Raw genomic sequence first — 11,334 nt, 5'->3', positions numbered from 1 at the left:
GGACTCAGTCTGGCGGAGGCTGTGGTAGTTGTGGTCCATTAGTCCTTTGGACTAATCTTCCCCTTGTGTCTTTGGTTTTCTTCATTCGCCCTTGCTCCAGAAGAGGTGAGACTAGTAGAGTATCTTAGATGGCCACTCACAAGCTTTTACGACCCCAGACGCTACTCACTAAAGCATAATGTAGAACATTTTCTTTATAAACTATGTTACACCAATTGAGCTAGATATTCCCCAAGATGATGGTCCCTACAGCCCTCAGTCTAGTAATTTGGTCCCTCAGGGAGTTTGGATGTGTCTATGGAACCTCCATGACCTTGCCTTGGACAAGCTGTGCTGCCTTTCCCAGTATTGTGTACTGTCTTACCCTTCTCCAAAGTTACCACTTATCTATTGTCTATTTAGTGTTTTTCACTTCCCACCCCTCCTCTCCCTCATAACCATCAAAGATTGTTTCTTTTTGTGAGTAAATATTTTCATGAATATTTATAGTAGTGGTCTCATACAACATTTGTCCTTTTGTGATTGACTTATTTCACTCAGCATAATGCCCTCAAGATTCAACCATGTTGTGAGATGTTTCGCAGATTCATCATTGTTCCTTATCATTGCATAGTATTCCATTGTGAGTATGTACCGTAGTTTGTTTATCCATTCATCTGTTGATGGGCATTTAGGTTGTTTCCATCTTTTTGCTATTGTGAATAATGCTGCAATGAACATGGGTATGCATACGTCTATTCGTGTGACGACTATTATTTCTCTAGGATATATTCTTAGGAGTGGATTGTATGGTATTTCTATTTCAAGCTTTTTAAGGAAGTGCCATATTGTTTTCCAGAATGGTTGCACCATTTTGCATTCCTACTAGCAGTTCCAATCTCCCTGCAGCCTCTCCAACATTTGTTATTTTCTGTTTTTTTAATTGTGCCAGTAATGTTGGGGTGAGATGGTATCTCATTGTGGTTTTGATTTGCATTTCTCTAATGGCTAGTGATCACGAGCATTTTCTCAATTATCTGTTAGCTGCCTGAGCATCTTCTTTAGTGAAGTGTCTGTTCGTATCCTTTTCCCATTTTTTAATCGGTTTATTTGTCTTTTTGTTGTAGAGGTGCTGGATTTTCCGGTAGATTTTAGAGATTAGAACTTTGTTGGATTTGTCATAGCCAAAAATTTTTTCCCAGTCTGTAGTTTCTCTTTTTACTCTTTTGGTGAAATCTTTTGATGAGCGTAAGTGTTTAATTTTTAGAAGATTCCAGTTATCTAGCTTATCTTCTGGTGTTTGTATACTGTTAGTTATGGTTTGTATCCTGTTAATGCCATGTATTAGGGCCTCTAGCATTGATCCTATTTTTTCTTCTATGATCTTTATAGTTTTTTTGTTTTATATTTAGGTCTTTGATCCATTTTGAATTAGTTTTTGTGTATGGTGTGAGGTATGGGGTCCCATTTCTTTCTCTCTTTCTTTTTTTTTAGCAGATGGACATCCAGTTTTGGCAGAATCATTTGTTAAAAACACTGTCTTTTCCCCACGTAATGGACTTTAGGCCTTTGTCAAAGATCAGGTGACCATAGGTGGGTGGATTTACATCTGGGTTGTTAGTTGGTCAATGTGTCTGTCGTTGTACCAGGGCCAGGCTGTTTTGACTAACGTAGCTGTATAAAGGTTCTGAGGTCAGGTAGTGTGAGTCCTCCTACTTTATTTTTCTGCTTTAATAGTGCTTTATTTATCTGTGGCCACTTCCCTTTCCATATAAAGTTAATGATTAGTTTTTCCATCCCTTTAAAGAATGCTGTTGGTAATTTTATTGGGATTGCATTGTATTTGTAGATTGCTTTGGGTAGAATTGACATTTTCACAACGCTAAATCTACCTATCCATGAGAATGGTATGTTTTTCCATTTATATAGGTCCCTTTTGGTTTCTTGCAGTAGTGTTTTGTAGTTTTCTTTATATAGGTCTTTTACATCCCTGCTTAGATTTATTCCTACGTATTTTTTTTTTAGGGGCTATTATGAATGGTATTGTTTTCCTGATTTCCTTTTCATAGATCTCTTTATTGGTGTATAGGAATCCAACAGATTTTTGTATGTTCGTCTTGTATCCTGCTACTCTGCTGAATCTTTCTATTAGTTCCAGTAGTTTTCTCGTGGAGTCTTTTGGGTTTTCTATATATAGTATCATGTCATCTGCAAATAGGGACAGTTTTACTTCTTCCTTACCAATTTGGATGCCCTTTATTTCTTTTTCTTGCCTGCGCTAGCTAGGACTTCCAGCACAATATTAAATAGGAGTGGTGATAAAGGGCATTCTTGTCTTGTTCCTGTTCTCAAGGGGAATGTTTTCAGCCTCTCTCCATTAAGAATTATGTTGACCATTGGTTTTGTATAGATGCCCTTTATTATGTTGAGGAATTTCCCTTCTATATTTATTTTATTGAGAGTTTTTATCAGGAATGGGTGTTGGACTTTGTTAATTCCTTTTCTGTGTCGATTGAGATGATCATGTTATTCTTTAATTTATGTGGTGAATTACATTGATTGGTTTTCTAATGTTGAACCATACTTGCATACATGGTATGAATCCCGCTTGGTCATTTTTTTATATGGTGCTGAATTCTATTAGCTAGAATTTTGTTGAGAATTTTTGCATATATATTCATGAGAGATATTGGTCTGTAATTTTCTTTTTCTGTGGTGTCTTTGCCTGGGTTTTGGTATCAGGGTTATGCTGGCTTCATAGAATGAATTCTGAAGTGTCCCTTCCTTTTCTATGTTCTGAAATAGTCTCTGAATGTTTGGTAGAATTCTCCAGTAAAGCCATCTGAGCCAGGGCTTTTTTTTGTTGAGAGTTTTTTGTGTTTTTTTTTTTTAACCTTTTCAATCTTTTCTCTTGTTATGGGTCTGTTCAGATTTTCAACTTCAGTTTGTGTTAGTTTGGGTAGGTAGTGTGTTTCTAGAAATTTGTCCATCTCCTCTAGGTTTTCAAATTTGTTGGAGTATAGTTTTTCATAGTACTCTGTTATGACCCTTTTTATTTCAGTTGGGTCTGTTTAAATGTCCTCCATTCCATTTCTTATCTGAGTTATGTGAGTCCGCTCCTCTTTTTCTTTTGTCAATTTGGACAATGGTTTGTCAATTTTGTTGATCCTTTCCAAGAATCAACTTTTGGTTTTGTTGATTCTTTTTGTTTTTCTATTCTCTATTTCATTTATTTCTGCTCTGGTCCTTTTTTCCCCCCTTTCTTCTGGTGCCTGTTGGTTTCTTTTGCCATTCTTTCTCTATTTGCTCTAGTTGTGTAAGAAGTATGGGGGGTGGGAAAGTGTGTATCCCTGGTTACCGGGTACTCTATCTCCTGCTGGGAGGTCTGTGGAGTTGCCTTCCCATACTCCTTGCCCACAGTCCTTGGTGGCTGAGGTCCAAGATGGCAAATCTGGGTGGCAGTGAGCTGGTATCTCTCCAGCAGAGTGACCGTGACCCATTGGCAAATGGCAGAGGCCTCCTACAGGGAAGAAAGGTGTGGGGGGGAACGTGTATCCCTGGTTACTGGGTCTCTGTCTCCTGTTGGGAGCTCCCTGAAGTTGCCTTCCTGTACTCTCTGTCTGCGTTCTTTGGTGGCTGTGGTCCAAGATGGCAAATCCGGCCACATTAGCTGGGAGAGGACCTCAACTCAGTAGCTCTCCTTGTTCTGTCAGTGTCTTATTCCCTTCGGTGCTTGAGCGTGTTCTTTATTCCTTCATTTGGTACTTAGGGTTCCAGGATTGACATTTGTATCTGTTTTACTTAGTTTGTCAGGTCTTTGCTGCAGAGGGACGGCATGGTACTTCTGTCTATAGTGCTATGTTGTCTCCCAGATTTATGTTTTAAATAGATTAACTGAAGACCTCCAACAGGAGAGGTCCATCCTGTATTATCTTGCTAATAATGTATTCTCTAATGGAATATTGGATGGAATATGCCTTCTGTTTCCTCTAGACAAACTTTGTGTGCTCCTTATGGATATACGTTTTTGTGTAATAGATCCAACTATGCTAGTTTAGATGATCCATTTCCAACTGACAGTGAATTTACGTGGACAATCTCTTGATTCCTAGCAAATCTGTGGGCAATACAATTTGAGAATTTTAAGATTACCTTTAGGTATTCATGGTAATGATGCTAGTAAATATTAGAAAGGTAATGTTAAATTGTTTCATAATCTAAAATGAGAGTCAGAAGAAAACCCATTGATCCAACACTCAGGGTATGGTTGGTAGCTTTAATTCTTACTTATGGTATAGTTGAATTGGAGAAATCTTTAAGATATTTGTCTATCACTAGAGGACAAATAGTAGATAAAGTTTCAAATGGGATAGAAACACAACAGTGATCTCTGACCTCATTAGCCAAGGTGACATGAGATAACAAAATAGCCTTAGATTTTTTACTAGCCAAAGTGCAATCTGTACTGTAGCACATACCTCTTGTTGTATTCAGACAAATAACACAGGAGAAGTAAAACAGGATATACATAGAATTAGACAGCAAGCTACTTGGTTACACACTGTAACACCCTTACAAACACCAGATTTATTTCGTTAGTTACCATCAAGAATAAATACATGAGCTAAATAACTATTGCAAGGAATAGTAATATTCTTAGTCTGCATCCTGATAGTATTAGGCATAATAAAACTTATCTTCTATTGTTTTACACACTTAAGAAGGCCTCAGGCTAAAATATTGATGTACTTTGAGTTTGCTCACTTTGACAATGCGATTGCTGGGAACGCTGCTCTTACTTAAGATCCTGGTAAAGAACCAGATAGTATCCAGTGGAAAACCAGCACAGTAAGTTTAAAGAGCCTGCCATGGCCACCATCTAAGAGCTCAACTAAGTCCAGGTATTAATCATCAATGTGTTATCTCCAATTGCCGATCAACAGAAAAGAATGATTTAGGAGATAATATTGGAGACATTATTCCCTGTCCTTGAGCATAAAGCATGTGACCCAGCTTGAGCTGGACTCACAAGAACTCACAAAGGCACATCAACTGGGCCCTGAAGTATAAAGACAATAGCTAGGACAATCTGGGAAAACATCTTTTAAGGAAACATTCACATAAATAGAGCATAAAAGCCACTCTTATCTTTTTCTGTTAGCATTTAGTGAATAGTTAGTTGTAAACAACACTACATAGACAAGAATTACCCATAATCCCTGTACCTCTCCATCCAATTTACTGGCTAAAAGAAGAGGGGGGCAAATTCTTAGGTCCAATATTTACCCCCTCCCCGAGAACGTACCAAACAATTCCGAGCTGGGCTATAGTTCAGAATTGACACTGGTCCAGAATGACCAATGTCCAAAAAAAAAAAAATGAGGGAATAAGACAGAGGTCCCCAGGCTGTAGAAAATTTCACTGCCTCAAGCAGCTTGCTTGGCCTGCCCCACAACTTTGCATTAGAGTTCTAGCTCCTTTGCTTGGCCTGCCTTGAAACTTTGCATTAGAGTTCTAGCTCCTTTGCTTGGCCTGCCTTGAAACTTTGCATTAGAATCCTAGCTCCATTGCTTGGCCTGCCCCACAACTTTGCATTAGAATCCTAGTTTCTTTGCTTGGCCTCCCCTGTAAAAATCCTGGTGATGCATGAAGTTATATGTAAACCCCATTGCACCTGCATAGTATGATTAAGAATGTTGCTGATGTAACTTGTATGAACTCCCTACTGGTAAACCCCTTAAAAGTAACCTTTCCCCTCGCCCTCGCTGAGGAGTCTTGGCAGCAGTGGCTCCAACTGACTCCTTTCCTTGTGCAACAAAATAAAAGGTGCCTTTCTGCTTTCCCACCTAGGTCTCTCATTTATCAGCCAAAATGAGTCATACTGAGCTAAACCTGGGGTTTCCACCCAGTAACGCTTCTTCAGTCTTCCTTATTCATTGTCTAGCTTTCGCATGCATATGAAGCAATTGAAAACACCATTGCTTGGGTCAGGTGCACCTTAGTCCTTAAAGTGACATCTTTGCTTTTTAACACTTTAAATAGGACTTTTGCAGCAGACTTGCCCAATGCAGTGTATCCTTTGATTTCTTGACTGCTGTTTCCATGGGTGTTGATTGTGGATCCAAGTAAAATGAAATCCTTAAAACCCTCAATCTTTTCTCCGTTTATCATGATGTTGCTTATTGGTCCAGTTGTGAGGATTTTTGTTTTCTTTATGTTAAGGTGTAATCCATACTGAAGGCTGTAGTCTTTGATAGCCATTAGAGAGACGTAAATCAAAACCACAATGAGATACCACCTCACCCCCCATTAGAATGGCAATAATCAATAAAACAGAAAACAACAAGTGTTGGTGAGGTTGTGGAGAAACTGGAACCTTCATCCATTGCTGGTGGGAATGTAAAATGGTACAGTCACTGTGGAAAACAGTTTGGTGGTTCCTCAAAAAGTTGAACATAGAACTGCCATATAGCCCAGCAATCCCAATCCTAAGTATATACCTACTAAAAGTGAAAACAGTGAGAAACCTTTTTAATTCTCCTGGAATCCAGATTTCTGGCTTTCACAGAAGTTGGGGTGACCCACTCAGGCCATTGCCCTTAGTTGTCCTTTTGAATCTTCAGTCTTGAAAAAACTGGTTCTTAAAAACCACCTTTGAGTTAAACAATGATCTAGATCAACTAGTAAGACTGTTCCGCTTTTGGCATTGTGCTCCTTTCAAGAATTCCGCCAGTTTCAGGAAAACAGACTCCAAAGGTCAGACTGGGAACTATGTTTAGGGTAAATCAGTGATTATTTTAATTGCTCTTCAAGACAATGCTGTTTGAAAATCCTTCCTAACCACAGATTTGTTTATTATTTCTGTTCCAACTCTTTTGCCATGGCAATGCCAATAACATTTGGTATAAGAGTGTTTGGCGGTTCTCTCATCTTCGGAACATTTTTGACTCTCTAGTTAAAACGTTACCCTGATTTGCAAATCCTATATTAAATAAACTTCAATCAATTTCTATTATTGGCTTATACAATTTTTGTTTTAACAGCAGAAACACAAACAGAAACCTTCACACCATAATGTTCACTGCAGCACTTTTCACAATAGCCAAAAGGTGGAAACAAACAGAATGTCCATCAACAGATGAATGAATAAACAAAATGTGGTACATACACACAAGGGACTACTACTTAGTCATAAAGAGAAATGAAGTCCTGGTACATGCCACAACCTGGATGAACCTTGAAAATATTATGCTGAGTGAAATAAGTCAGGCACAAAAGGACAAATATTGTATGATCTCACTTATATGAAATAAGCAAATAAATAGAAACTAAAGATTATTAATGGTTACCAGTAGTGGGAGGGAGGGGGAAAGGGGGAATTTTTGGTTAGGGGGCATTGAGTTTGTGTTAGTGGTGGTGGAATGATTTGGCAAAGGATAGAGAGAATGGTTGCACAATATGAAGAATGTAATCAATGTTACTGAATTGTACATGTGGAAAGTGTTGAGGTGACATATTTTTATGCATATTTCCACCACAATAAAAAAAATTTAAGTACTGCAGTTAATAAATGAAAAAGAAATGTTAGAATTTGAATATCACCATTTCATGACCACCAATGAATTTAATGGATGTAGGCACTGAGCCTCCTATGCATCTGTCAGTTTGTCATACTGTGGGGACTTGAGTGTTGCTGTGATGCTGGAAGCTATGCCACCAATATTCAAATAGCAGCAGGGTCACCAATGGTGGACAGGCTTCAGTTGAGCTTGCAGACCAAAGCAGACTAGGAAGAAGGACCTAGTGGTCTACTTCTGAAAAAAATTAGCCAGTGAAAACCCATGAATGGCAGTGGAACATTTGTCTGATATAGTGCCAGAAGATGAGCCCCTCAGGTTGGAAGGCACTCAAAAGATGACTGGAGAAGAGCTGCCTTCTCAAAGTAGAGCTGACCTTAATGACGTGGATGGAGTCAAGCTTCCAGGACCTTCATTTGCTGAGGTAGCACAACTCAAAATGAGAATAAATAGCTGCAAACATCCATTAATAATCGGAACATGGACTGTATGAAGTATGAATCTAGGAAAATAGGAAGTCATTAAAAATGAAATGGATCACATAAAGATCTATATCCTAGGCATTAGTGAGCTGAAATGGACTGGTATTGGCCATTTTGAATCAGACAATCATATGGTCTACTAGGCCAGGAATGACAAATTGAAGAGGAATGGTGTCATGTTCATTATCAAAAAGAACATTTCAAGATCTACCCTGAAGTATAATGCTGTCAGTGATAGGATAATATCCATACACCTACAAGGAAGACCAGTTAATACGACTATTATTCAAATTTATGCACCAACAACTAAGGCCAAAGATGAAGAAAATGAAGATTTTTAACAACTTCTGCAGCCTGAAATTGATCAAACATGCAATCAAGATGCATCGATAATTACTGGCGATTGGAATGCAAAAGTTGGGAACAAAGAAGGATTGGTAGTTGGAAAATATGGCCTTGGTGATAGAAACGATGCTGGAGATTACATGATAGAATTTTGGAAGACCAACAACTTCTTCGTTGCAAATACCTTTTTTCGACAACATAAACGACGACTATACACGTGGACCTCACCAGATGGAATACATAGGAATCAAATCGACTACATCTGTGGAATGAGACAATGGAAAAGCTCAATATCATCAGTCAGAACAAGGCCAGGGGCTGAATGTGGAACAGACCATCAATTGTTCATATGTAAGTTCAAGCTGAAGTTGAACAAAATTAGAACAAGTCCACGTGACCCAAAGTATGACCTTGAATATATCCCACCTGAATTTAGACACCATCTCAAGAATAGATTTGATGCATTTGTCTTAGTTATCTACTGATGCTATAGTAGAAATACCACAATTGGATGGCTTTAACGAAGAGAAATTTATTTCCTCACAGTAAAGTAGGCTAAAAGTCCAAATTCAGGGCGTCAGCTCCAGGGGAAGGCTTTCTCTCTCTGTCGGCTCTGGAGGAAGGTCCTTCTCATCAATCCTCCCCTGGACTAGGAGCTTCTCCATGCAGGAAGCCCTGGTCCAAAGGACGTGCTCTGCTCCCGGCACTGCTTTCTTAGTAGTATGAGGTCCCACGTCTCTCGGTGCACTTCCCTCTTTTATATCCCAAAAGAAATTGGCTCAAGACACAATCCAATCTTGTAGATTGAATACTGCCTCACTAACATAACTGCTGCTTATCCCCCCTCATTAACATCACAGAGGTAGGATTTACAAGACATAGGAAAATCACATCAGATGACAAAATGGTGGACAATCACACAATACTGGGAATCATGGCCTAGCCAAATTGATACACATATTTTCGGGGGACACAATTCAGTCCATGACAGCACTGAACACTAATGACCGAAGACCCGAAAAATTGGAACTCTCATGCATTGTTCTACCACTTGTCTGTCAGTTTGTTGTACTGTGGTGGCTGGTGTGTTGCTGTGATGCTGGAAGCTATGCCACTGGTATTTCAATTACTAGCAGGGTCGCCCATAGTGGACAGGTTTCAGAGGAGCTTCCAGACTAAGACAGACTAGGAAGAAGGCCCGGGTGGTCAACTTCTGAAAAAATCAGCCAGTGAAAACCTTATGAACAGCAGCAGAACAGTGTCTGATATGCTGTCATAAGATGAGCCCCTCAGGTCAGAAGGCACTCAAAATACAACCAGGGAAGAGCTGCCTCCTCAAAGTAGAATCAAGTCATGCTTTTGGGGCCTTCATTTGCTGATGTGGCATGACTCAAAATGAGAAGAAACAGCTGCAAACATTATTAATCATCGGAAACTGGAATGTATGAAGTATGAATCTGGGAAAATTAGAAGTTATGAAAAACGAAATGGTACACATAAAGATTGATATCCTAGGCATTAGTGAGCAGAAATGGATGGGTATTGGCCATCTTGAATCGGACAATCATATGGTCTACTACGCTGGGAATGACAAACTGAAGAGGAACGGCATTGCATTTATCATCAGAAAGAACATTTCAGAAAATCTTCATTTTCTTCATAGAGTCAGGGACTCTATCAAGAAGAATAACCTATGAGTGATTGGAGTACCAGAACAGGGGGTGGGGGTGGGGTGGATAACAGAAAATACAGAGAGAATTGTTGAAGATTTGTTGGCAGAAAACTTCCCTGATACCATGAAAGATGAGAAGATATCTATCCTAGATGCTCATTGAACCCCACACAAGGTAGATCCCAAAAGAATGACACCAAGACATAGTATAATCAAATTTGCCAAAACCAAAGATAAAGAGAAATTTAAGAGCAGCTAGGTATAAACGAAAAGTCATCTACAAAGGAGAGTCAATAAGAATAAGCTCCGACTACTCAGCAGAAACCATCTAGGCAAGAAGGCGATGGGACGACATATATAAAGCCTTGAAGGAAAAAAATTGCCAGCCAAGAATTATATATCCAGCAAAATTGTCTCTCAAATATGATGGCAAAATTAGGGCATTTCCAGATAAACAGAAGTTTAGGGAATTTGCAAAACCTAAACCAAAATCACAAGAAATACTTCAGGGAGTCCTCTGGCTAGAAATCAATAACATCGGATAACAACCCAAGACCAGAACACAGGACAGAGCAACCAGATATCAACCCAGATAGGGAAGTCACAAAAATAAATCAAAGCTAAAACACTGAAAATAGGGAAATGGAGACATCAATATGTAAAAGATGACAACATTAAAACAAAAAGTAGGGACTAAAAAATGTAGTCATAGAGTTTTCATATGGAGAGGAAGTCAAGGCAATATAAAGAAATAAATGACTGGTTTAAACTTAGAAAAATAGGGGTAAATATTAAGGTAACCACAAAGGAAACTAACAATCTTACACATAAAAATAAAAAACAAGAAAAACATAAAGACTCAGCAAATACAAAATCAACAACAATGAAAAAGATGAAAAAACTACATAAAGAAAAATGACTCAGCACAGAAAATTAAGTGGAACAAAGAAACTGTCAACAACACACAAAAAAAGACTTCAAAATGACAGCACTAAACTCATACCTATCAATAATTACGCTGAATGTAAATGGACTAAATGCACCAATAAAGAGACAGAGAGTGGCAGAATGGATAAAAAAACACGATCCGTCTATATGCTGACTACAAGAGACACACGTTAGACTTAAAGACACAAACTAAAATTCAAGGGATGGAAAAAATATATTAAGCAAACAACACTCAAAAAAGAGCAGGAGTGACAATATTAACCTCTGACAAAATAGACTTTAAAGTAAAATCCACCACAAAGGATAAGGAAGGACACTATATAATACACCA

The sequence above is a fragment of the Trichechus manatus genome, unplaced genomic scaffold (assembly GCF_000243295.1).
Source record: "Trichechus manatus latirostris isolate Lorelei unplaced genomic scaffold, TriManLat1.0 scaffold00046, whole genome shotgun sequence".
Taxonomy (NCBI): Eukaryota; Metazoa; Chordata; class Mammalia; order Sirenia; family Trichechidae; genus Trichechus; species Trichechus manatus.
The sequence above is the reverse complement of the archived record's forward strand: the minus strand, read 5'-3'. Positions refer to the sequence as shown.